Here is a 27,158-nt window from a genome sequence, read left to right as displayed (position 1 = left end):
TATGTTTCTAAAGTAATCTAATATATGTAATGTATATTTTTAATCGAACATTTTAATGCTAACCGCGCAAAAATGTACTGTAACGTATTTTTAAGAACGTTCAAATTATAATTCCTAGTATACTTAGAAAGCATTCTTATTGCAGTTTAAGCTTGGGGACAAAAAATCCCAAATAAAGATGAAATTAATACAATATGCTTAAAATGCACTTTTAGCACATCCTCTTTTTCGCTAAGGGAAGGGTCTAATGTGACGTCATACCAAGTCCCCACCAACACCCCCATCGCCACCCACAATCCATAAAGGTGCAGATGAAATCCCAGCGATGGCATCACTGGCTGACCTCAAGGTGGCGGCAGCACTACCGGCTGGATTCACATCAAAATTTTGAGCTCTCGATCGTCGTGCAGTGTTTTGGGTGGTGTCATTGCATCTGCCTTTGCATATATAGCTTTCATTTTTTAGTCAAGCTGGAGGCTAGCTTGCGACAGGTGTTCGGAAACGAGGACATATGCACCTTCGGTTGCATATGTCGTCAAAACACATGCTTTCGCATTCTTCCACGTAAGCAGACACAAATGCCTCGGAATTTTTAACATGCTGTAAACTTGCTAGTGAAGTTCGACATTTAAATGTGTAATGCTTTTTTATTTTTTCGTTTCCTGTAGATTCGACATGGACGAGACGCCTTATATTTACATTGCTGTGAGCCATACCTCCTACCAAAACTTCTTCCAGTCGGTACCCACATGGGATACGGATAGCGATCCTGCGTACAAAGCACCCGGCTGTTTCATTGTGCCGCCGACTATCAGCGAGTTTCCGCCGTCGGTAAAAGATTATAACGTTACACTGGTAAGTGTATATACCATTTTCGTTTGTTTTTCCGAACAGCGGTGCGCAGCTTATATCCACGTTTAAATGAGATAAAATCAGGAATTAGCAACAACTTATGCTACACAGCTGCTTTGGACGCCACCGCAATGCCTCCTGATTTGAAGCGCTTGAACGACTTAGGCGAAATATGGCGCACATTCTTGATAAGAACGATGAGAAATTACTTGCAGACGTGCTCATTTACTTTTCTTGCAGAAAACAGCGGACACTTTACGTCATGGAGGCTGAGCTAGTAAATATGTGTTGTGACTTCATTAGAATTTGATTACTTTGTACTGACTCTATTAACATTGTAATTACTTTTACATTCTAGCACCATTTAGGGATACAACACATCGCTGGCTAGTTGGTTCATCAAAAGGCAGAACAGCGCAAGCTACACAGGGACAAAAAGTAGACGAGACACACACAGCGCTGTGTGTGCCTCATCTACTTTCTTGTCCCTGTGTAGCTTGCGCTGTTATGCTCCGTGGATACAAAATTTGTAGCAAATGACTTCATTGCATATCCTCCACATAATACAAAATAGAAAATTATTTTACAATATATGCCCATTTTCTGATACAAAGTTGGTAGAGAGTTAATTTATGCTTGTCTGTCAACAGATAGTTACTAAAAAACTGAAGCATTTTGACATATCAGGAGAATTAAATGTGCAAACTGCATGCTCTTTGTTATCATTCAAACTACCTTGTTCTCATAACAGTTACTATCCCTTATCTGAGTGTATGTCGAAATTTTTTTCAGATAGCTAAATGTCTAAGTAAAAAAACCTTGAACATTATTCGTTGCGAATGCATTTGGTATCAAATTAGGGTAGGAAAACATTTCAAAACAAGGAAATATTTTTAGGATTTGTTGATAAGAGGTTGCTAAACTGCGCACTTTTTTCTATGTACCGCTGCCAGTAAAATACACTAGAAACCTAGTTAACGTTTGTGGACATGCGAATAACTGCCTAATGTAACCAAGCGCGTAACCAAACACTTCTCAGTGATTAAAGCAACTGTAGAAGAAGGACTTCGGGGACGGCGTCGAGGTCGGCGTTGGAGCGGGGCGACCAAGACCAACACGATCTGCGCGATGGCAATCACACAACCGCTTCTTCTTTATCGGCGTCCAGCGAAGGGGTCCATCTTCTTCTTCACAATGCCCCCCAGAGAAAAAGGAGCCATCCTGGCGACTTAAGGGGACGAAGAGACGATGGGGTCGTAGAACGGCTTAAGGCGCTGCACATGTACAGTTTCACGGCCACGGCGCCGAAGATCAGAAGGTGGTGCAAGAGGCTCAACAATGTAATTGACTGGCGAAGTGCGCTCGACGACACGGTAGGGCCCATGGTACTTGGAGAGCAGTTTTGTTGAGAGGCCGGGACTGCTGGATGGAACCCATAGCCACACGAGCGAGCCGGGCTCGAAGTGTAGTGCATTCTTCTGAGTGGTGTCATGGTGATGTTTCTGGCGCCATTGAGAGTCGGTCGTGAACGATCGGGCAATCTGGCGGCATTCTTCGGCGTGCCGTGCAGCTTCGGTAACGGTGGTACATTCAGAGGCATCAGGGTGGTAGGGGAGCACTGTATCAAGGGGAGCAGATGGATGCCGACCGTAAAGCAAAAAGAACGGAGAGAAACCCGTGCTGGATTGCGTAGCAGTGTTGTATGCATAGGTGATATACGGCAGCACAATGTCCCAGTCGGTGTGATCGGATCCAACGTACTTCGCGAACATGTCACCGAGGGTGCGATTAAATCGTTCAGTAAGACCATTTGTTTGCGGATGGTAGGCGGTGCAAGTGCGGTGAATGACTGTGCACTGAGCGAGCAGGGCTTGAACGACGTCAGATAAGAAAGCACGGCCTCTGTCGCTGAGCAATTCGCGAGGAGCACCGTGGCGGAGAATGAAGTGCGTCAATAAGAATCCGGCCACATCACGGGCTGTGGCAGATGGGAGCGCGGCGGTTTCGGCATATCTCGTCAGATGGTCGACCGCGACAATCACCCAGCGATTGCCGGCAGCTGTGTACGGAAGAGGGCCGTAGAAGTCAATGCCAATGCGGTCGAAGGGTCTAAGCGGACATGAGAGAGGCTGTAACTCACCAGCCGAACGGTGAGAGGCAGGTTTGCGGCGTTGGCAAGCCAGGCACGATCGGACGTACCGAAGAACCGAGTTGTACAGACCGCGCCAATAGTAGCGAAGACGGATTCGAGTGTACGTCTTGAAAACTCCGGCGTGACCGCACTGCGGATCGGCGTGGAAAGCTGTACATACTTCGGTCCGTAGATGGCGCGGGATCACGAGGAGCCATTTCCGTCCAGTTGAATTGTAGTTGCGCCGGTAAAGGAGGTGATCCCGAATCTCGTAGTGGGAAGCTTGGCGGCAAACGGCGCGTGAAGGGGTAACTTGCGAACGGTTGGAAAGGTAGTCAATAAGAGAGGCTATCCATGGGTCCTTTCGTTGTTCGGCGGGCATGTCACTGACGTCGAGCGTAAACGGCACGGGGTCCAAGGCAGAGAGGCTGGCAAGGTCGACTGGAAGCGGCGAGCGAGACAAAGCGTCGGCGTCTGTATGCTTGCGACCAGATCGGTAAACGACACGAATATTATATTCCTGGAGACGAAGAGCCCATCGTGCCAACCGGCCGGAGGGATCTTTGAGCGATGAAAGCCAGCAGAGGGCATGATGGTCAGTGACTACATCAAAAGGACGGCCGTAAAGGTAAGGTCGAAACTTAGTGAGTGCCCAGACAACGGCCAAGCACTCCTTTTCCGTTACTGAGTAGTTAGTTTCGGCTTTCGTGAGAGTACGGCTGGCATAAGCGACCACGTATTCGCCGAATCCAGAGGGGCGCTGAGCAAGCACAGCGCCGAGGCCGACACCACTGGCGTCTGTGTGCACTTCGGTGGGCGCCTGGGGGTCAAAATGGCGCAGGATGGGCGGAGCTGTGAGGAGGCGGCGCAAGGTATTGTAGGCGGCGTCGCATGCTGGCGACCACAGGGAAAAGTCTGAGTTGTGGCCAAGGAGCTGAGTCAGCGGGGCGACAATGGATGCAAAGTTCCGTATAAAACGCCGAAAGTATGAGCACAAGCCCAAGAAGCTTCTGAGTTGCTTAATGGTAGTAGGTTTCGGGAAGGCAGTCACAGCTCGAAGTTTGGCGGGATCAGGGCGGACACCCTCCTTGGACACAACGTGGCCTAAAATAGTCAGCTCACGAGCAGCGAAACGACACTTCTTCAAGTTGAGCTGCAGACCGGCATTCGCAAGACATGTCAAGACCTGCTTCAGGCGAGAGAGGTGGGTCGCAAAGTCCGGCGAGAACACCACGATGTCGTCAAGGTAACACAGGCACGTCTTCCACTTCAGGCCACGCAGAATAGTGTCCATCATACGCTCGAATGTAGCAGGAGCATTACACAGACCGAAAGGCATGACGGTAAATTCAAAGAGGCCATCGGGGGTGACGAATGCGGTTTTAGGGCGATCTTCCGCAGCCATGGGTACCTGCCAGTAACCGGAGCGTAAATCGAGCGAAGAAAAGAGTTCAGCGCCTTGTAAACAGTCCATTGCATCATCTATACGCGGTAGAGGGTACACATCTTTCCGCGTGATTTTATTTAGGCGACGGTAGTCAACGCAGAAGCGAATAGAACCGTCTTTCTTCTTCACGAGGACTACAGGAGAGGCCCACGGACTGTTAGAAGGCTCGATCACGCCATTCTGAAGCATAGTGTCAACTTGGGCTTCAATAACTCGGCGCTCGGTGGCAGAGACACGATAGGAGCGCTGGCGCAGAGGAGCATGAGAAGCGGTGTCAATGTGGTGGGCGACAGTTGATGTGCGGCTCAAAGCAGGCTGGTGAAAGTCGAATGAAGAACGGAATTGATGAAGAAGTGCGAGAAGTTCAGTGCGTTGAGGGCCAGGAAGATCGGCGTCGATCGAGCGGAGGAAAACGTCAGGAGACGACTGGTCCGGTGCAAGAACAGGTGGTGTGAGTGCAGCCAAGTCACCAGGCTGCGAAGCGGTGGTTGCGTCAGCGGTGAGAATGGAAGCAATGAGCTGTACGGTGCCGAGGCATTCGCCACGACGCAGGGAGACGGGAAAGGAGAACGGATTAGAAATCCAGAGCGCGGTGAGGCCAGCTGATATAGAAAGTACGGCATAAAACAGGGGAAGACTTTTGCGGTTTAGAAAGATGGGCGAGGGTGTGAAAAGGACATCGGTACTGCGGGGAAAAGCACAAGCGGTGGGCACAAGGACGAAAGAGCACGCAGGGAGGTCAATATCTTCGGCAACGACGACTTTCGGAGGAGGAGCGTTCGGCAACGGTACGTCAAGCGCAAAAAACTCCAGTTCGGCACGAGCACTGTTTATCACCGCATTATTGCGCGACAGAAAATCCCAGCCCAAGATAAGATCATGAGAGCAGGAAGGCAAAACGACGAACTCTATGGCGTACACAACTTCCTGAATGACGACTCGTGCTGTGCACACCGCTATAGGGTTGACAGGCTGGGCACTTGCCGTGCAAAGTGAGAATCCTGAAATAGGTGTCGTTACTTTGCGCAATGAACGGCAAAGACTTGCAGCCATGGCAGAAACAGCAGCGCCGGTATCGACCAGAGCCAGTACTATAACGCCTTCAACAGAAACTTCAAGCAGATTCGCGGGAGATACGTGAGGCCTTTGACAGTTCGCTCGTTGCGCAGTTCTCGCCTCAGGAACTGCGGCAATCAGTTTTCCTCTTGCGCAAGATTGGGACGCCGTCGCAGCGGAGATAGGGAGCGGCGACGCGGCGAGGTTGAGCGGCGAGGAGAAAAGGAGCCACGGTCATTCGCGACGGAACTTGCAGACGGATCGGCGGCTGCGTACTGATTTCGGGGCGGCTGCCAGGAAGCGGACATTCGGCGCGGTACAAAATCGTCGTGAGTGCGATTTCTGCAGTACCGAGAAACATGGCCAGCAAACCCACAGGAATAACAGATGGGACGGTTGTCACTTGTTCGCCATGGATTGCGGCGCTGCGGAGGAGGTGGAATAAAAGGCTGTGGCGCCGGAAGAAATTCCTGTACAGGTCCTGGAGGCGTAGCGTAGACCAAAGGGTAGCTAGCTGGCCGTGGTCGGGCAGCGACGGCAGCGTACGTCAGCGGTGCGACAGGAGCGGGCGTCATTGGTGAAGCGGCAGGGACGTCGGCGTATGCGAGGGGCTCAACGGCTGGTGCGTGCGGAGGCATGGGAGCTGGTGGAGCGACAGAGGGAAGGGCCTCTGCCACGCGGTCGGCAATGACCTTTTGACGGGGCGCCAAATTTTGGGACAGCTCGCAGTTCGTCGGAAGTAAAGATATCTGGCGAGCAACTTCCTCCCGGATGAAGTCTTTGAGCTGCTGCAGCAGCGTGGAGCTCCCAGATGTAGAGGAGAGACCAGAAAGTGGTTCCACAGGCCCGGAAGGTGGTGGAGTGATGAGGCGCTGCTTGCGCAACTCATCGTAGCTCTGGCAAAGGTTGACAACTTGGGCAACAGTAGTCAAATCCCGGGACGTTAACATTTGAAAGGCGTCATGTTCGATGCCCTTCAGGATGTGCTTGATCTTGTCTTTTTCGGACATCTGTGCGTTGACGCGACTGCAGAGATGGACCACATCTTCAATGTAACTTGTGAATGTTTCGCCGAACCGCTGTGATCGATCGTGCAGGCGTTGTTCGGCGCGGAGCTTGCGTACAGCAGGACGACCAAACACGGTGGTAAGGTTAGCCTTGAATGTATCCCACGTCGTGATATCTGCCTCGTGGTTTCGATACCACAAGTTGGCAACTCCGGTCAAATAAAAGATGACATTTGTTAACTTAGTGACGTCATCCCACTTATTGTAGGAACTCACTCGCTCGTATGACGCGAGCCAGTCGTCGCAGTCTGCGTCGTCGGTGCCGCTAAAGAGCGCAGGGTCGCGCTGGCGCAAGGAGCCAGAGCAGACAACCGGCTGGGTCATCGGGGCGGCTGGGGGGTGTCCGTCTTCAGCCATACGAGCTCGTCTTGGCATACGTGAGGCAAGGAGACCAGGCAGCACCTCAACCAAATGTAGAAGAAGGACTTCGGGGACGGCGTCGAGGTCGGCGTTGGAGCGGGGCGACCAAGACCAACACGATCTGCGCGATGGCAATCACACAACCGCTTCTTCTTTATCGGCGTCCAGCGAAGGGGTCCATCTTCTTCTTCACACAACCTTGACATTCTCTTAGCCAAGGAGAATGATTTGGTTTGCACACCAATTTCATTTCAATTATCTCAATCTAAGCCTTTCTTACTTTCCGATTTAACAGTGGGGGAAAAAAAAGTTGATAACAGAACATTTGCGCTTGACATTATAAACGTGCCTTGAGTTGAAGACAATTAAATGGCATTTCTTGATAGCAATATGATAAATGTTTGCTTCTTTTTATGAATTTATGGGATATTAATTTGCTTTCCCTCGCAACTCAAGGCAAGAAAAAGTACTTTCTACGCAAAATAGAGAGTTACAGTGATATCGTGTAACACGAGCATAATGTTGTGTGTATTATACCTTATTAACTTACAAATATAGTTGATTCTATTAAAAAAACGTTATACCTGCAGCGTATTCGGCCTTCAATGCTGTAGTCAGTCCATCTCAGTAAAAAGATGTTTAGCGTCTTAGAGGGAAGAGTTTTACCAGAGCCGGACGACCCTTCGACCACTACGGTGACGTGTTGGTGTTGCAATCGTTGCCACGTTTCAATTCCTAGGCCACACTTTGCGGTATAGTTGCAGTTGCTGTAGTTTGCATGTTGCAGTCAGACTGTGCCAAAACTCTATAATATTAAGGCTGTTTCGGTCACGCTTTTTTCTTTCATGTGTTTTTTGTTAAAGCCCAGAAAAAAATTTTGGTGCTTAGCGCGACACCGATGTATTTCAACTGCATCGAACGACACTCTCTCGCCTGTTAAAAAGACACCATCCCCAACTCCACGTTCACTCCCTCCTGAGCCACCAAGACACGCACAACTTTTTCCTCTCACAATACCCTGCGCGCTGCCCGTCATTCAAAAGCGCCCAGCCCGCTCTATACGACTTCACTGTGCAGTGCACAAAGAACCCCGCCCTTCTCCCGTCGAACACCTATGCTCCACCCTAGCGCCTCGTCATTATGGGAAGCTGCGCCGTCCAGCTCTAGCCTTACATATCAGCAATGACTAAAAGCAACGGCCCGCAGGATAGCAGAAGTTATCGGACTCCTAGACTGAAGACACGTCCAGGCGGATCGGTCCACAAGTCACCTTTTCTGAAAATCAAACATTTTTTTCACTCCCTCCACCACTTTCCGCAACGCTCCGTACACCGAGGATATTTTGCATCCCGTATGCAAGCTTACTTATTCAAGAACTCAAGTTGCTTCGTTAGTGAACTATTCAGTATTGCAAATTACGGGCCGGGCAATACTTGTCTCTATTTTTTTTATCTTATTTACCCTGCTTACTAGTCAACAAATTTGTCTCAAAACGAAGTTCAAAGGAGGTCCCTTTCAGTCATCGCCTACGGGACCGCCTTCTGCCTATCAATATGTATTGAACAAATGATCTACTAATAAAAATTCTGATTCTGATTCTGAAAGTGAAGCCACGATGGATAATAGAATCGAGCTTGGTTCGTGCTTTAAGGCGACATAACCTGCAACTAGGCGTTCATTTTCTAATGCCCCTCCTGTTGAGAAGTTTAGAGAAACTAAATAGATAACAATCCGCTGAACTTTCCTTCCGCAACAAAGCCTGTGAGTGTGCAGGGGATGCTTCTATCAGAGGATTTTAAGCCCATTTTCTTGACCACAGTTCGCACTCTTGCGACGCCTTACTAAGCAATAGACAAGTTTCAATTATGGAACTTGCCAGAGCTCCGGTCTCATAATCTAGTATGTACGCAATCCCCTGCTCTGGCTCTGAGAAGCGCTAAAGCACCGACGCAGTGCCTCTTCTGGATTTCTTGTAGCATCTCCTGCAACGCAAACACGGTATGAAGCACTGGCGAGGAATGCCCGACAGTCGTTCTATTTTAAATTGTAACGTAATTCAATGGCTCTCAGAATAAACTGCAGTTAAAGAATGGATTACATCTTGTTTATAAGAGGGATTACTGCATTAAGAGATCTCTGTAATTCAGGAAAAAATTGACAGCTGCGGACGATATGGGCAGCGAACGCCTGCGTTCTGGGATCTCGGTTCTGGGCAGTGAACACCAGTAGAGAATACCCAGCGATGGCGGTAGCTTCGACACCTGCGGCGATGGCGCTGGCAGAGCCCGAAGACTGATTCACTTGACGACGTGCGCGCACAGCGCAAAGGCTCAAATCGAAGACATGAAAAGCGCTGCCTGAGGCTGCGCTCAGCCAGAGTAAGCATGAACGCCTGAGCAAAGAACAAACTGCAGTGATGCGCACTGAAGCCGCAGTTGGGCGCGAATGTATCTGACGGTTCGGGCTCCTACCAGCACAAACTGATATTGCATACTTTCAAAATCAAGCGAATTAAAATTCGTGAGTAGTCGATTCTAAATAACATTGGCAATAAAATGCAGCAGCTGTTATCTTTTGTTAAAACAACTCACGGGATAGCAATATCGATTCACGCGATTTTGTAAATCCCGTTCTTCAGAAAAGCGGTGTAGGCGCTTTCGTCTTTGGCGTTGTGAGCGAAAAATCACGATCATAGCTCTTGCAGGTTGTCCCCAGAGAGTAACCAAGAAGGCAGGTGGGCCACCTAGGTCACATGACCTTGATAGTGAGCAAACTGCCCACCGTGGCAGTAAGATTACTGATCGTTCGCTCGGCAAGGGCAGCCTGGATCCACAAGGCCCACTTCTGAGAGCAGCTGCCAATGCAGGGCAGTGACGCATCGTTCAAACGCAGCACCAGGAGAAGGATGAGGACTTCCAAGGTTCTATTATTGTAAACTACACAATGATGTTCTAAGGCTATAAAAAACCTGTTATGGGATTGCTCTGTACGCAAGGGCACTCACAGCCAGGTGTTGGACAAAACAAATGTTTAAAAAATATTTTAATTCGGCTCCAGAAATTACCTAAATGCTCACTCTCATGACGTAGACCCATCGCTAGCGCAATCGACGCTGACGTCACTAGACTAGTAGAGTAACCAAAGTTTTAGTGACGTCATGGCAAAATACAATGACGCAAGATGAGTGGGGCACAGCCGCAGCCATGAGGCACGAGTGACGAGGCACGAGTGACGAGCCACGAGTGACGAGCCACGTGAACGCACCAGCGAGCCGCATTTGCTGCGAACCGCCACTTGCTCGGCTAGCTTTTGGGAACGTATTGCCGAACTAGCCATGCTTACTTGAATTTTGCAAAGTGCTTCGAATCCTCACGCCAACCCGCGAAGGCGATATTAGCGTGCGATCGAGCTATTGTTCAGACATCTGGACGGTTGCTCGCGCAACGACCATCATGCCTTTGTACTACTGTGTGGCGGACTTCTGCCCCAGCAAATACGGAGACCCTGTAAGTTTCTATAAATTCCCCCCGGGAGGATGCACAAACAAACGCCTGGACAGACTTTGTTCAGGCTACTGGGTGGCACTAGTCAAAATCCGAGCTGCTGGGACTAGCCATGCCTTTGTTTTTTTATGCTCTGGTCAGCACGTGTGTGCGAAAGCACACGATAGAGCAGTAGGTGCGTCACAAATTTGTGGGCCCACGTAACCAGACAAAGTAGTTGAGCTTCCTAGACAATGACGTCTCGTCCCTAACGTCCCTGAGTCCCTATGAGACGTTAAACGCTCATAAACTATATACCATAGAAAACACTCAAAGGGCACTTAAAGCTGCTTACATGCGGTGAAGGCAAAATCATTAGTGCGTCATTGTGAGCGTTCGACCTGAACGCAGGCTGTGCAACGAGAAATGAAGCGTAGACACTCCTCACAAAAATTTCTTTTGGACAGTTCATAGATTGTCTATAGACTTGAGTCTATAAACTTTCTATAGACAAATCATCTGGAATAGTCTATAGACAGTCTACAAATCTAAGGTCCTATAGTTTTAGTAAACTTTTATCTATAGACAACCTATAGACAAATGTCTACTTAAAGTCTAATAGACACAGGTCTATATACAGTCTGTAGACGACTATATACATATGGCCATACACTTCTTGCAGATATTTGTCTGTAGACAGTCTATAGGCAGAACTCCACTGGTCCACTCGACATAGGTCTATAAGATTACATAGATATACGAGCTGGAAATGCTATAGACATTTGTCTATAACTAGTCTATTGACCTCTGTCTACTAAACCTAGTAGACCATTGTCTGCAGCCTGTCAATAGACAGACAGTCTACAAGCATTGAAAAAGGTCCCAGGCGGTCTTCACAAATAACATTACGATCAATAGACTTACAAATATAGTTTGCTTCCAAGCTATCCAGGCTGGGAATATGGAATACGTGTGCCATAAGAATGCACCACATTATACAAACAAATGATGAAAGTAACGGTCAAACTAGTTTCCTCAGAAGCGTTCCTACGACCTGTTGTCTGCAGCCAATCATCCGGGTATGTTCACCTGTACAGCGCAAAGGAAAAGTCAATATAAGGGGATCCGTCTCTACACAAGTGCTTTACCATGCAAGGCATATCTTGGCTGTTCCATTCTAGAAAGGTAATCTTGATCTTTCGGTTTTGTTTTATGGGGTTCAAAGACCGATGGTGGCTGAGGCTACGAGAGACGCTGTGCTGAAAGGCTGCTGATAATTTTGACCGCCTACGGTTTTTTCACCTTGCACTGACATCGCATAGTAAACAGGCCTCTAACATTTCGCCTCTATCAAAATGCGACCGCGGAGGCCGGGATCGAACCTTCACCTTTCAGGTCACGAGGCGAACATCATAGCCACGGAGCCATTGAGCCGCGGCTTCATCATTTCAGTAAACAAAATCTAAGCGCTTTTCATAAAACATTGAAACTAACACCCATAATCTCTGGAGCACAATACCTCTACACTGAATACCTACTTCCAATAATGATCCCTGTGTGACATTCGTTTTCCATTAATTGCAACAGAAGACTTCGAACAATTGTGCCACACATCCGCATTGACTCGCTGCGACCTGTTGAGAATGCCGCCCCCTTAATATACACATGCAGTGCTCCATGCAAAGGGATCCCAGAAGGAGAATATTGCAGCATTTATTCCTATACCCGCCATTGAACAAGCGCTTCAAAATGCCCTGAGTGAACCGTGGTACGTAAGCCGATACTCAAACGGGCACAAGCCATGGAAAACGTTCACGCAGACACCAAGCAGTTCAGCACAGTTTTGCGCCCATAACCTTTCATTTCATTTATTGGTTTTGTTTTGGTCAGTACAGAGACTGCAAACAACGGAGAGCAAGCTAAAGGCGCCTAGTAGCGCCTGACAGAGACCTGCCCTCCCCATGTAAAAAAAAAGACAAAGTGGCACTTGGCAATGGTACAAAATTTTCATAAGTAACAGAAACTAGAAAAGCAGCGGATATATTGACAACGAAACAGAGATCAGTCATGCATAGAGCTAAGCACAACAAAACTAAGAGCAAAACATAACAAAGACAAAAACTGATTAGGTAAAAACACACCACAACTAGCTAAGCAAAAATATTCATGAACAGTTTTCCTAAATCTGACCTCGGACATATTTTGTAGTGACAGTTCTGTTAAGTATGGATAGGTGTTTAATGTATGAGGAATTATGTGAGTTAGTTTTTGGAACCCATAGTTTGTACGGGATTTTGTTCCATGGTACTGAGGGTGCCTAAGACTGTTTGGGCAATTAAATATGTGCTCTCAAAAGACTGCCAGTTTCCTTTCATAAGGTTTCTGATATAAACAGCAAGCTTCTTGTGGTAAGCGGCCATGATGGTTAGCAGTCTATGGTTGAGGAAGGAAGGACCCGTGCTCTCACTGTGATGCAAATTATCAATCGCTCGTACAGCTCTTTTTTAAAGTCAGTACTTTCACAAGATTGGTTGAGGTAGTCGTTCCCCAGATCAACAAACAATATTGTACATGCGAAAAGACTAGAGAGAAATAAATTTGTATTTTGAATTTTCGAGGCAGTATTGTGCGAAATTTATTTAGGATACCAACAGAGCGAGCCATTTTAGTGCAAACGTAGTTTACATTATCTGTCCAGAGTAAATGTTCTTCAAAAATGACTCCAAGGAACATTGTAGAGCTGACACGAGTTATAGGAGCTTGTTCGAAGTGAATTTGGAAGTTGTTCGGAACTTCCTTATTTTTGGCTCTAAACAGATGTACTTTGTTTTCCTGACATTAAGTTCTAACCTATTTGATTTTAACCAAAATGACTATTGGGATAACCAACTATTGGAGGCTGCTAGCAAAATATTACTATCTTGCCCTGAAAAAAATACGTTAGTTTCGTCTGCATAGATTATAATGTTGTCTGCTGGACGAAGGTTGACGATATCATTAATATCGTCACAAAGACATCAATACCTGAAGCACAAAGACAGAACAACATGCGAAAAAATCAGCGCGTGCTCTTAGAAACAAGCGGGTTGCAGCGCTTCCCTTCCGCGCTCATTGTTCAGAAAAACTCGAACAGCACACATTGGATGCAGCTACGGCGTTTCTAAAGCAGTCGTAGCTTGAAGCAACATACGCATTACTGTCACGAAAATATACCGTCCCAAGATCCGTTAATGCTTCCTTCAAGTGCAGCCCGAACGGTGTAATAATAAGATCGTTCTTGCATGCAGGTGCCTTAACCTAGCGCTGCTAGAAAAATGAACGAAAGCAACATACCCATTGAAAGTAGAAGCTATTTCACAAACAATTAACGTCTCCATCAACAGGCACAGCTATATTAACACAGGGCGAGCTGAATTGCATTTGTGGCCGAAATAATTACCGATTTACATCGGCGCTTTCGTGATGTTGCAGTCGTGATCAGAAAAGCGTACTGTGCCTCTCCCGCAGATGCTATTGGAGAAATTTGTACACGCGTGAGCGATGTTGATGAACAAGCCTCTTGGGACGAATTGTCAGCCATCTCATGTAGAGGCGACCTTTACTCAGCTTTAAAAATCAAGTGCCCTCAGGCCAGCGACGGAGTGCAATGGCTGGGATAACAGGGATGGACAAATACATGGGTGCCCAACGAAAGCGGAGACAGGATACAGGTCGTAGGTTCTCCACGGTGTTTGTGCACTCTCGCCATTCGCTCAGACGACGACTTTTATTGAACCATCACACCAGAAGCATTCCTCCACAGTCGTCCCGTGCTCCAGTCAACAGCGTTACAAGACATCTTTGGTGAAATGTCGCTGTCCACAACGAGAACCGAGCGAGCGTCCACACGAAACAAGCAATGCACATCTCTCAATGAACAGCAGCACTCCATGGTCCGGACAGGCGATAACATAAACATTAAAAATTAGTGTAATCCACCTCAGGACGTGCGTGTGTGTCTTCGGGGGCGTCAAGTAAATCGAGCTGACAAGGCTAGCTAACTAACGCATAGTTAGATTTCGGCCATTATTCACAGGCTAAGCGATATTTCTGTTCGCGCGTCTATCTTGCAACGCGAAAAAGCCAGTAGACAGCTGAGCTTGCGAGCAGCGGCTTACCATCACGGGTTTTGTACCGACTGCCTTTACGCGCGTTATACGGAAGACATAGCAGCACAGACATAAGCGGTGTCAGTCGAGAACGCGATGGATTCCGCTGCATATAACGCCGCTGACAAACGAGGATACGAAGTTTGCCGCTGCGCAAACAACCTGTTTTGCACACAAAGCTCTGCTTGCAGGGGTGTAGGAGAACAAATGAATAATAAAATAATCGTGTAGACTTAGCGCCTCCTTGTTGTGCGCTACTGCCTCTCTCATAAAATTTCTGATTCCATTCGCTACTGTCTGGCTTTATGTAGAATTGTTGTGCTTATCTTGCATGGCTTATGATACTGCCCTATTTGTCTCTTAACTCCCTCATCTGGTTTTTACGTAGTCAAGTGTTTGACGGAATCACGTCTGGCAAGGAGGGAACATCATACCAGAAAAGAGGAGCACTAGCCAAAAAAGAAAAAAAAAGGAAAACAATGGACGTTTCGGACCCGTACGAGTCCCTTGTTCACAATGGAAGCGGATGGACGAATGTTGTTACTTATGTACGGTGCAAGAGGCGTAATGAGCATGCATAAATCTCAGTAAGATTGCCCCGTGTTCAGGTCAAAACATGCAGTGTCGTTTGGATGTGAAGCGATTCTAGAAGTAGGCAGGACTGTAAATTCTTCTCCGTCGCGAAGACTGAGGCGTTGTCCCAATCGATGTCATGTGATGCACTTTGATAGTGTTCAGCCAAGGCATTTTCTTTCGTGCCGCTGTTGGCGGCATGGTTTTTATGTTGTTTCAAGTGCCTAATAAAATTACCTGATTCGCCGATGTATGCAGCTTAGCAGTCCTTGCAGGGAATTTTGTACACCACTCCGGGAAATCTGCTTCGTTCAACCGGATCTTTTCCTTTCAAAAGATTTCGCTTCAGTTCACTTTGTGGCTTGTGGGCGATATGGAAATTTTAGTCGTTGAAGACCCTGGCTAAGGCCTCGCTGACTCCTAGAACGCAGGAGAGGCTCGCCCGCTTTCTTTTTTCACTACCCGTTGTTTCCACGTTTTGACATGAACAGCGGCGTTCTGCGGTCATTATCATATTTTTCGGGTTCCCCTTGTCCCAAGGTCCTTCCTCATGATTTTTAGTTGGGATCTGAGTTTCTCCGGGCTTGAAGTAAGTCGGAAAGTACGGCCGAAAAGTCCAGACGCAACGGAGCGTTTATGAGCGACAGCGTGTGCCGAATGAAAACTCAGGTACTGACCAGTGTGAGCGGGCTTGCGGTACACGCACGTTGCGAACCCATCGCTTGTTCTTTGCGATAAAAGAAAAAGAGGAAAAACAATCGACGTGCGGGGCCCGTACGGGTCCCTTGTTTAGAAGGGAGCTGTGTAGCAGGCAGTCCGTAAGGTTGACCCTGGTAAGCCACAAGAAGCTCGTTGCCGCGCCATGAGGTTCTTTCGAAGTGTTGCGGGAAGGGAACAGAAACATTGACTTCCCCTGAAATGCATGCCTTGAAAATACTCCAAGAGAACGAATACATTGCCAATCTGCCTGCTGACAAGGGGAATTCAACCATCGTTCACAACGAATCGGGCTACACCCTATAATTGGCGACGCTTTTCCAGGGCCAGGCGACGTACGAAAAACTGAACCGTAACCCCACAAAGGAGGTAGAATCAGATCTTCGAAGACTACTTTCCGACATCTTCAAGTTCGTCTCACTAGAGCTCAAGCATCTCTATTTTCGGCTGCTGTGCCACAACGGCTCGGCACCCGCTATCTATGGCCTTCCTAAGCTGCAGGAACCGTCCGTACCACTGCGCCCTATTGTTCACTTTGCGCGCTCTCCGGCTACTTGCATCCAGTGCTTCGCCCTCTGGTTGGAAGAACAACGACGTTCGTAACGGCCTCCTCCCAATTCGTCAAGAAGCTTAAGGACGTCACAGTAGACGACGAAGGTATCATAGTCTCTTTCGATGTGAAGTCAACGTGAGTTCATGCAGACTTCGCAGTTTCATCCTGCAAACGTCCTCTATAAAACGATGCCTCGCTCTCTTCACGTACGCCTTTGGAGGTTGTTGACCTTGGTCGTCTGCTCGAGTTCTGCTTGCGCAGTACATGTGTTGTCTCCAGGAAGCAACACTGCAAACTGCAAGATTGCTAGCAAAGACGGAAGCACAAAACTTAAACTAGGCTCAGTACAGAGACATCGAAGTATCGCTGATGCATCCTTCAGCTTTTTTCTGAATATGAATTGCTTCGAGGGCCAGCCGCGCGTTCCGCTTTTGCCCATAGTCATCGTCTCTTCGAAACGTGGGGCACAATTGCTGCACTCATTAACGTGCGACAAAAGATGTGCACCTTTGTCAATTTTATTCCTCACATTTAGCGCATGCTCCCTGAGTCGCTCAGTTATACAACGCCCTGTTTGCTCGATGTACTTCTTTCCACATGAGAGCGGGAAAGCATACACAATTCCGGTAGAGCAAGGGACGAATGTTGTCCCATGCCTGATTTGGCAGCGATGTTTCCCAGCACCGCACCTTCGAGAGCACAGCTTGCAAAGCTTGTTCGACGCAGTCAACGCCAGAGGGACTCCATGCCTGCCTTCCACCCTCTTCAGGTGCTCTGGGACCTTGTGTAGGTAAGGCATCACCACTTGCCTGTACGTTTCATATTCGGCCGCCGCCCTCTTTTTCGGCGCTCTGGTGTTTCGCTTCCGGATCAGGGCCTCAGCCACAGCTGTCAAAGGCGACAGAGGGTAACCTGCTGCCAAAAGCCGGCGCGTCTGACTGTCAAACCTTGCTAGCATTTCATCCTGACATAATTTTCTGAGGGCTGATTCCATAGATGAAGATGCTATACCCCTTTCACCACCTTTGAGTATGCCGAGTTTAAAGGCAAGAGTTCCTTCTTTGTACGCAGGTAGTATTCCCAGCATCTGTGTTAATTATGTGTAAGTCAATGATCGTTACATATAATTCATTTAGTACGTATGCGATGTTGTTACTTTTCTTGTTTTTGCTTTGTGTACTTTACTGTATAATTTGCCACCCCCCCCGAGCAATGTAACGGGTGACGGGGCCACGTCAGGCATAAAATGAATTGCCTTTTGTCCCGTCACCTCTGACAAATCGATGTCAAAATAAACTTCACTTCACTTCACTTCACATGGCGTTCACCAACGTCAAGCTGAAGGTTCAGAAACCGCAAAACACTCCTGTGGGGTAGTTCTTGGGTAAAAACAATGCCTTGTCCGTGTTGCCTAAAATCACGTAAAGCATCATTAATCATATCTCGGTAGGAAGAGTCGGTCTTTGAAACAACAAAAAGTCGTCAACGTACCTAAAAACCTTGAAAATCTTCCCTGCTTTGCAACCATGGTCCAAACAACAGTCAGTAAAAGTTAAAAATATATCACAGAGACCAGGATCAACACACGAATATATACAAACGCCATACCGCTGTCGAAACGGCTGCTGATTGAAAACATTAAAGTGGCTGCAAGGTATTATTCAAGAAGGTTTAGAAGCTCCCCAAGGAAAATCTGGCAGCATTCTGGAACGCAATTGCATCGTTATCTTCAATTCAAGATTTTACAGTGCTAAAAAGTTCACGCTGAGGCACTGAATAGAACAATTTTTCTGTACCAACAGAAAAAATATAACCAATATTTTCATCGTCTGGCAAAAATTTCAGAACATCATCGATTTTTTGGGTTCCGAGTGGGCCTTGCACGGCTAACAAATTCAACTTTTTCTGAAGAAATTGGCTTATGCAGTCCTCCCAACTACCCCAATGGTTCAGCAAGGATGTCTGGCTTATGTGTTTTCGCTGAAAAATATACTGATAGAAATATACCTCTACTCTTGTATATCTGCATTGCCAGCGATATTAGTTCCAGTTTTTTGCAGAATTCTATAAACTTAGTTTTCACTCTGATCTAGCCCTTTCTAACTGGGACAAAGTTTTCTGAGACAGCCTTCAGCGCTTTTTCATTAAATACCCCCTTTTCTACCACAACAATTCGCCTGCCTTCTCAGTCTGTATAACGCGCAAACTGTTCACATTTAAAAAGGACAACGCATTTCGAACGCAGTCATCTCCTCTGTTGGAAGATACTTTGGATGGGGAATATTCAAAACGCTCCACTCCTTCAAGAAAGCAACTTTTGCGGTCTTCTTGCTCTGGCTTAGAGGCAACATATTTGTTCATTGCGACCAATGCATCGGCAGAGACGCAGGAAGGGAGACGGAAATTAGGGCCTTTCTCCCGCAGGTGGGCGACGTTTTCAGGTAGGCTTAGGCCTTCAAGTACCTTTACGCTACCTCTTTTAGTAACCCTTCTGTTATTTCCAGTCCGGCACAATTCAATCACAATACAGTTCCACGTCGCCTCTGTAAGTCAGGCAGCAAGGCGTAGGAAAGAGCGATACTTCCTTATAGCAAGCCATTCAGGATCAACAGAATGGAAAAGCACTCAAAGCCAGTCCTGGTAAAGGCTGTCATGCCGGCAAAGCTCTGAGCGAAGTGATTTACACGGTCACTTGACGTGAGCCCATGATGGTAACACTGGACCAAAGATAGCACTTACTTCTGCCGGGACCAGTCCTTTGCGTATGGTGAACCCGCACGGTCTTGCTCGGCAAATGGCAAAGATGATCTCGCTGAGTAATGCGTTGATGACAAAAGAAGAAAATGAATGACACACAACAAACCAACACGTTTTTCACCTGTCGCTTAAAGCTCTTCATTTCTCCGTCTTTATTTCCTGTATACTTACGGTTAGTTTATTTTTTCCGCCACTCTGAGTGAGCACTTCATCCTAGCTCTCCTGGCTCAGAAGCTGATAAACCGCTTCTGCGGCTCCGCGAAATCCTAATTCATTATTGCGACGGCCACCGCCTCTACCCGGCACCTGCCAAGGGGCTGAGTAAGGCGGAGGAGCGAATTCTGCGGCGCCTGTAGACAGGAACTCTCCTCTGTCCTGCCACAGCAAAGCATTTTGATCCGAACACAGATGGGCGCTGCCCGCACTGTGGACAGACCTGCGATATCTTTCACATGGTGTGGGCATGTACTCAGAATCCTCACCTTATCCCTTCCCCCACCCGAGAGGCATGGGAGACTGCCCTCCTCAACACTGGAGTCCCAAAGGGCTCTAGTAAAGCGGGCGCGAGACGGGGCCTCGTCGTGCGGTGTCCCGGACTAAGGATACCGACCATGCAGCGGAGTTCTCTAACCCTCAAGCTGTCTTTGAGAATTGAAGTATTTCACCGCCACCACCACCACCCACCTGATGTCGTCAAATTTCCTCAGAGGCTCCTCCGTAATATTGTCATGGAATAGAATACGGCAAAGTGCACAGGGGTATGCACGGAGCGCTCGCGCTAGGCCGGCCGAAATTAAATTTTTCCATCGCCATAGGTCATGCAGCTTTGTCTTCATCGGTGTGCCGTCCCGTAACATTTGGTTTGAGGCGCGGGGCAATCACCGTCATGCTGGTCCTGGAGCTTCAGTGCGCTGCGTCTGCCGCGGTCGTCGGCCTAGTGTTTCTGGACCGCACCGCCCAGCTGTGCCCCCGCCCGCCTTATCAGAACCGACCTCGCTGCCCGTCCCTGCCCCGTCTCCCGCCCCGACCACAAGACACGAAGAACTACTCCTACTGACCAGAACCTAAGCGACGCAGCCGATCCAACACACATCAGCACGCAGCCCCCTGCCCATGCCGCTTGGGGCGCCCATGGACCTCGGCCATCGGCTTGATATGACCTGTGTACAGAAAGCTTTGTGAACCAGTGCTCAACCGATCATCTCCTCATCTCTTTCATCGTGACAAGCCTTAGATCTTCACTTTTTTCTTCATCCCTCCTGTCACGCCCATCGTCACATCTTACGTTTCATTGCCACTGTTGTAGTTCGCACAGTCGTGACGATCGCTCGGTGGCTCAGGCTAGTGTCACGAAGGCAAGTGTCAGAATGTTCCCGTCGCCATCAGTCATGTAGTGCTTTCGTCGGCGTGCCGTCACGTAACAATATTTTACTCTGAGCTTCACGTGCTTCGTCGACGCCCAGTCTAATGTATGTCCTCCTGTTCTGCCCCATTTGTAGTTTCGCCGGGGGCAGCTAGTGCTAATTTTGCAAGAGCTCCTTGATTTGTTTCTAGCACTTCCACCGTTATTCGTTCCCAAATATAGATGTGCACTTCATACTTGTTTTACCTCCGTAGTGTCCCATGTTTCTTTACCGCGGCACCTCTTCGCCCTTTCGGAATAGATCTGTTCATGCCTTTCCACATATATTTATCATTAATTTACCCATAACTCGATATGTTTGTATTCCGCAAGTCATGCCGTTTCATGGCATTGCATTGTTAGCCCCTCATCAATGAAATCGTCGAAGGTCATCCGACCTTTAATTGCTCTAGTTGCGAAGCCTACAGCCTCTACTTCGTATCGACAAGAATTACCAGAGCCTGCACTCTTCCTGGCTATCTGATAACCGCACAATATTGTCCATATAAATTAAGCTGCGGAGGCGTTACGCCTGAAGCTTTCTGCCGAATGTGTTTTATAAATTATAGCCAGACTGCTTTCTTGCTTTCTTCTCAATACTGTTATCATATAAATCATGAACAGCAACGGTGATAACGGACAAACCTGCCTCATTCATTTGTGTAATTCGACATTCGTACATACAGACCATAAGCTCCTTTTATTATGAGGAGCTATTTGTAATAAACTAGCCACCTCACTGCTACAAGTATACTATTGTTCCAAGGTAAACAACGCAGCGAATGCAAATATATATTCTTGCTTCTTCCACCTGTATTCATCTCTATTCTACTTTAACAGGAGGACGCTGCTGACATATTGGAATATTTGGAACAAAACTTCCCAACACCTGCCATACCATGGGCTATATCTGTGACTATGAAAGGCCGATGGTTCCTGCCTACGTACTCGGGTCTTCAGGGTTTGGAGTTCTTCAAGCCGTGTCAAAACGCCAGCACACTCGTTGATGTTCCACCTTTTACTGTAAGATCCTTTTGCCCTCGGCGACCAAAAGTGTTGGCGAATCTGCTGCGCAGTAAAGAAATACTATTGAGAGCAATGTTTCAGAAAAGTAATTAGACATACTGTGTCATCCCAATCATTGCGAGAAAAAAAGGTGACTGGCTGTTGCGTCTAACAAGTGGGACGACGCTAATGTTCTTCCGCACTACACGTGTTCTCCTCGCCTGCCGGACTTGTAAGCGTAGAGAAAATTCTAAAACGAACGCTGCGTTGATTATAACCTAATAACGGTGTGCTGTATTCTATTTCACCAGTGGTTCGAACCTCATTTGGTCACAATATTTGCTGTCCTTAACTACGTATATGTCACACGGCTAAAGCATGTAAGCTTGCTACGCTAAGACAGAGAATTTGTCATGCCAGGTGGGATTTACTATGACGATCACGCGAAATCTGGTGAAGGCTCAGTATCTCGCTCGCGATTGAGCTCATGTCCTTCGTTTTTGTCACCTAGTTAATATCAGCTACGTCTGCTGCAGACCGAGACCTTCTCCAAAGACCTCTAAATGACCCTCGCTCTGCCAGATGCGCCCATTCCTTCTTGAGGAATGGTTTCCTCCCCAAATGTCGCCAGCCCACTTAACCTAAAGTCGTTACGTATGCGTTCTATTCGAACAACATCTGTTGTTGCACTCACGGGCCGACGGGTATGCCCTCTGCACTGCATGCCTTACAGATCTTAAGTGGAAGCAACAGGGCGATGATTGCATAGGAGACATAATGGAGCAAATATTTCTATTTCGAGAGAACTACTGCAGACATACCAACCACAACCAAGAATCTTTTGCCTCCTGTCATCGGAGTAACGAGGGCAAGCTCGCAAAAGTTCGTAGGAGCGTCGCGTCAGTTGCAGCCAATGCGAGGAAGGTCGGAGGTGCGTCGCAGCGGCTGCAGGCAAAGAACGCAGAGATGAATGAAGAGATGCTTTCGCACGTCTGTTCGGCTTCACTGCGTTAAAACCTTACCACTTTTCTTTTTGTTGGGCACGCAAAGCAGCGCGTAGGCCGTCGGCACAGGTTGGCTTTTCGTGTGATTAATGCGGAAGCATTACTAGGAGATGTCGGCGGGGTCGTGTCCGCAAAATGTGTCGGCAGCAGTCGTGGGCAACCCAGAAGAGGTAGCGTCAAACGAGTGGTTGTAATCGAAAGAGGACGATGTGAGGATGGTGCGAAAAAAAAAATTTCGAAATCGGATGAATAGTTAATCATAGCCAAAGATAATCAAAAAGTGGCCGGGCCAGAGCAAAAGTGGCGCCAAATCTGAATATGCCGGACGTGAGAGCAAAGTGGAAGGGGGCAAAGTGGGCAAACAAAACTTCTCTCCCATAGTGTTCGAACTAAGGCACAGCCTAGTTTCGAGTCTATATTCGAATTCAATTTATTCGTGGAATGTTAATTCTATACTGACTTGCAGGTGTATTTTGTAACTTTTTTTCGGGGTCGTGTCTCTGTAATTTGGCGTCGCTTAACGATAGCCTTGACAATGGCGGAGGAAATCACTGACAAAAGATAAAGAACGCAGTTTCACAAAACACTGCTGCAGTACTGCCTGTGATGGCGTAGGCGGCTTTAAACGTGTCGTTTTCATGTTGTTCCGAACTCGTAAATATGCTTTGACATCATTTCTCAAGTCATTACGGAATATTTTTAACCTTTGTTTTTCAAGCGCTACTTTTCCAGAAAGAATGGAAGTTCCTAAGGTAACAGTACTATTCAAGAAAGGGGTTGTGAATGATATCAAGAACTGTAGTCCTAATTCAGTGCTACCCTTGTTTTTCAAAGCTTTAGCAAAAATTATTCACAACTACCTTTCATGTTTTCTCGATAAATATAATATTCTTACTGGAGCTCGATTTGATTTCAGAAAGTGCAGGGTACTGAACTAGCATTACTTGAACAAAAAGAGTTTATTTGTCACAGTTTTAAAAAAGATGCTCGTACTCGGCTTGTTTGTCTACTTCACAAAAGCATTTGACTGTATTAACCATAAAATGTTGGCTTCAGAAACTAGAAATGTATGTAGTACGTGGTCATTGCTTGAATCCTATTAAGTCATATGAGAGGAGCCGTCGACAGTATGTTCAAATTAGTGATCACTGCTACGATCTAAAGCCGATTGTAAATTTCTTTTCAATATATATATATATATATATATATATATATATATATATATATATATATATATATATATATGATTTTGTAAATACGTGCACTGAAGCCAAATACATACTATACGCCGATGATGCTAGGATATTTTTTGCTGCCTAAGACTGTGTGTGCCTTAGCAACATAGCAAACTCTGCTCTTGAACTCCTTCGGCAATGGTCTGATGCGAACCTCTTAGGAGTAAATGCTGATAAAACTAAAGCCATACTTTCCAGGCTGAAATCAAAACAGGCTGATCTAAGCGCAGATCCGATGTACGGCTGCACAAAAATTGTAATAGTAACCAGTGCTAAAATTCTTGGGGTTACTTTTTCGCAAACTTGCTCTGTGACATCTATGTCGGTTTCTTTTTTGCTAAACTGTCAAGTGTTGCTGGGGTACAGTCAAGACAGAGAACAATACTACCATTTGGCCTAAAAAAACTTGTCTATGATTCTCTTTTTTTCTCCCAACTCTTTTGCTTTTTGGTGTGGGGTTCTACCACTGCAACGAAGTTAGAAAAGGGGTTCGTTCTCCAAAAAACATACTTAGGCTTACTTTTGAGATCCCATATTATGCTGATACTAATGATCTGTTCCTTCAACCAGATATAATATCTTTCTGTAAATTATACCGTTATAGGCTAAGTGTAGCATTTAAGCGTGAATTAAAACAAAACCTCTTCTTTTTCCACAAGCTAGTCAAACTGCAAATAACAAAATGCTTCCCCTAATACTCGTCACCCTGAACACTGAAAGGTCGTCACTCCTCGTGTCAGTTATTCCACGCAAAAACAACCTCCCACATCCTGCCTACTTTCCTTAACGAGCTAAACGATAATGGGCTTGATTTACGGTCCACTACGGTTCGCGAGCTACACCAGTTTGTTTGCATAAATGTGAACAGTTTTTTGTCAACGTTTTGTTCAGCCATAAACAATACATTAGCAGTGTGTGTGTTTCACGTGTGCCTTTGCATCGCGTTGTAGAGGGGACCGTGGGCAGGCAAAGAGCCTTCTGCCTGAAAGACGTAGGGGTGTTAAAGGTATTTCGTTACGTTGACGACTTTTTAATTTTGTTAGACACAACTGTAATCACCCTCGATGAGGCCGTTGGAAGTGTTTTAGAATGTTTTTCGAATTGTTTATCTCCACTTGTTATCACACATGAGCTCCCTGATAACAATAGCATACGCTTCCTTGACATCATATTAACATTTTTTGCAGATCATACTTGCTGGACTTATCATCCCAGAGATGGAAAATTGCCTTTACCTTTTAGCTCCGCGCATTCTAAACTCATTAAACGTAACATAGCTCGTTTAGGTTTCATAAACTGTTTGAAAAAGTCATGCCCACATTCTGTTGAAGAAAGCATCTTTTTACAGTCAAGAAAGTTGCAAGATGCTGGCTACCCATTGCACATGCTGGTGTCTGTTGCAGAAGGACTTGTTAAAACAAACAAAAGGAATGCTAACTCAAAGCAAGAGCCGGATAAGACAAAAGATAAAAGAAAGTTTGCAGTCATACCCTATAAGCACAGGTTGTCACACAACCTAAGAAAAATTGGTAACCGAGTGAATGTAAATGTGTTGTTCTCTGCCCCAAGTAAGCTGAGTGCGCTAAGCAAACAGAGCACGTCAAACAACAGGCTGAAGTCAGGTTGCATGATCAAGCACCAAAAACCATTTGTAAAATGCACAGAAGGGGTTGTGTACAAGATACCATTGACTTGCGGTAAATATTACATAGGCCAAACTGGTAGATGCCTGAATGAGAGATTAGGTGAACACAATTATGTTGTCGAAAACAGAAAAGGTGGGCATTTGAGCATTCATTGCCTCAAGTGCAAAAGCAAGAATTGTCGTCCTCTCTTTCATCAATGTAAAGTTCTGTATAAAAGCAAGTGTAAAACAACGCGTGAAATTGTTGAGGCAAGTGAGATAGCACGATCTGGCGATGAATGTGTAAGTGGTGCGTCGATTTTGCTGTCTGAGAAAGAGATTGCATATCTTTCTTCTTTCGCATGTGCAGCCAGATAATATTTTATCTGGTTTGAGTTTTCATCGCATGCGCATGTGATCTGAAGTGTACATATATTCTGCTCTCGCATGAAAATAAAAATCAGTTGGAAGTAAGCGCTCGTGTGTCTGTCTCTTTCTGTTGTCCTTTGTTTTTATGCGCTTTCTAGGTTTAACATGTCTAACCAACTCGCCCAAACGCAGCCATTATTGTCCTATGTTATACTTCTTTCTTGTCTGGGCGCTACCTTATTCGTTGCGTTTTACATGGTTGCTTGTTCACTACGTCCTCTAAATCAGCACTTATTTTTACATTGCTTACCTTGTGCCTGGATTCTCTCTGTCCAGATTAGTTGAGGTGCTTAGTTAAGTTGCCTAACACAGGCGTATATCTGCTATAATGACGTGTCTGATAGTTTATATAAACTGTGAACTACAAATCGTAAGACTCTCATGTGAGAGCTAACACAACATATTCAATGTACGTTAAAAGCACTAATTCAGTGATCTCACAATAGGCAGGGATTTGGCTTTTGTATTTAGTTGTCACCTTACCGTTCAGTACCCTAAGCAGAGGGCCTCTAACGGAATTTCAAACTAAGAATGTGTAATGCAGCAGAAAGGCTCCTAATTGGCTCACACACTAGGAAAGGTTACTAGGTTGCTTATACTTTTGTGATATATGGATCTTTATCAGAAAACGAAGTCCGTTATGAAGACGGTTAGCATGCTATTGTCAGAGTGTTTCTTCAGTGTACGGTATTCATTAAATTAAGAACAGTAGTACATATGGGGAATAAAAAAACCTGGATAATCATTAATAACGCAATGCCAATTCTTTAGTTTCTATCGTATGAACCAAGCCAACTGCGTACCAAGCCCTGTGACATGCCTACTTAAGAGACTTGTCTAGTCTGTTTAAAAGGACAAAAGGACACTTTGCTGATAAACCGCTTTACAAAAATTTATGAACAGCCTGATTTAAAAGTTGCTGTGGTGTCTCCAGCGAGTAATTTATTCTTCTTTTCATGCAGTTGTGTGCCGCACACAAAGCCCACGTGAGCCTGCCTTTTGGGATCGCGGCCTACGACATTGATGCAGATATCGACCAGACAGCCTCATTGGCATGTCCCAGAGTGGAATACAGGGCAAACTACAGCCGTGTGAAACTGCTTCGAAGAATAGTAGACTTTTTTCGGGCTCACTTTGACAACCAAAGTAATCTGGCCGACTGCGACAGTATCACGTAACTCGCAGCGCGGGAACCCCTCGGTGACACAAGTGCGACGAATACAACGACTACTTGAATAAACCTCCAAGCATACAATGCATGTCTAAAACCTGCACCGGCCATTTGTGTGTTCCAACGGTGGTGCTCAATGTAGGGA

The 27,158-nt window shown here is 46.5% G+C and overlaps 1 long non-coding RNA gene across 1 annotated transcript; it reads left to right on the top strand.

The window, feature by feature from the left end:
* Nucleotides 1-227: 227 nt before the first annotated feature.
* LOC149345719 (uncharacterized) lies at nt 228-27,016 on the top strand. The gene is made up of 3 exons (XR_016292025.1): nt 228-855; nt 21,386-21,568; nt 26,805-27,016. It is a non-coding gene; the product is annotated as an uncharacterized LOC149345719 (long non-coding RNA).
* Nucleotides 27,017-27,158: the final 142 nt, after the last annotated feature.

The sequence above is a fragment of the Amblyomma mixtum genome, chromosome 4 (genome assembly GCF_055824585.1).
Source record: "Amblyomma mixtum isolate Tamu chromosome 4, ASM5582458v1, whole genome shotgun sequence".
Lineage (NCBI taxonomy): Eukaryota > Metazoa > Arthropoda > Arachnida > Ixodida > Ixodidae > Amblyomma > Amblyomma mixtum.
Note: the sequence above shows the minus strand (reverse complement) of the source record. Positions and strands in the feature narration are given on the sequence as shown.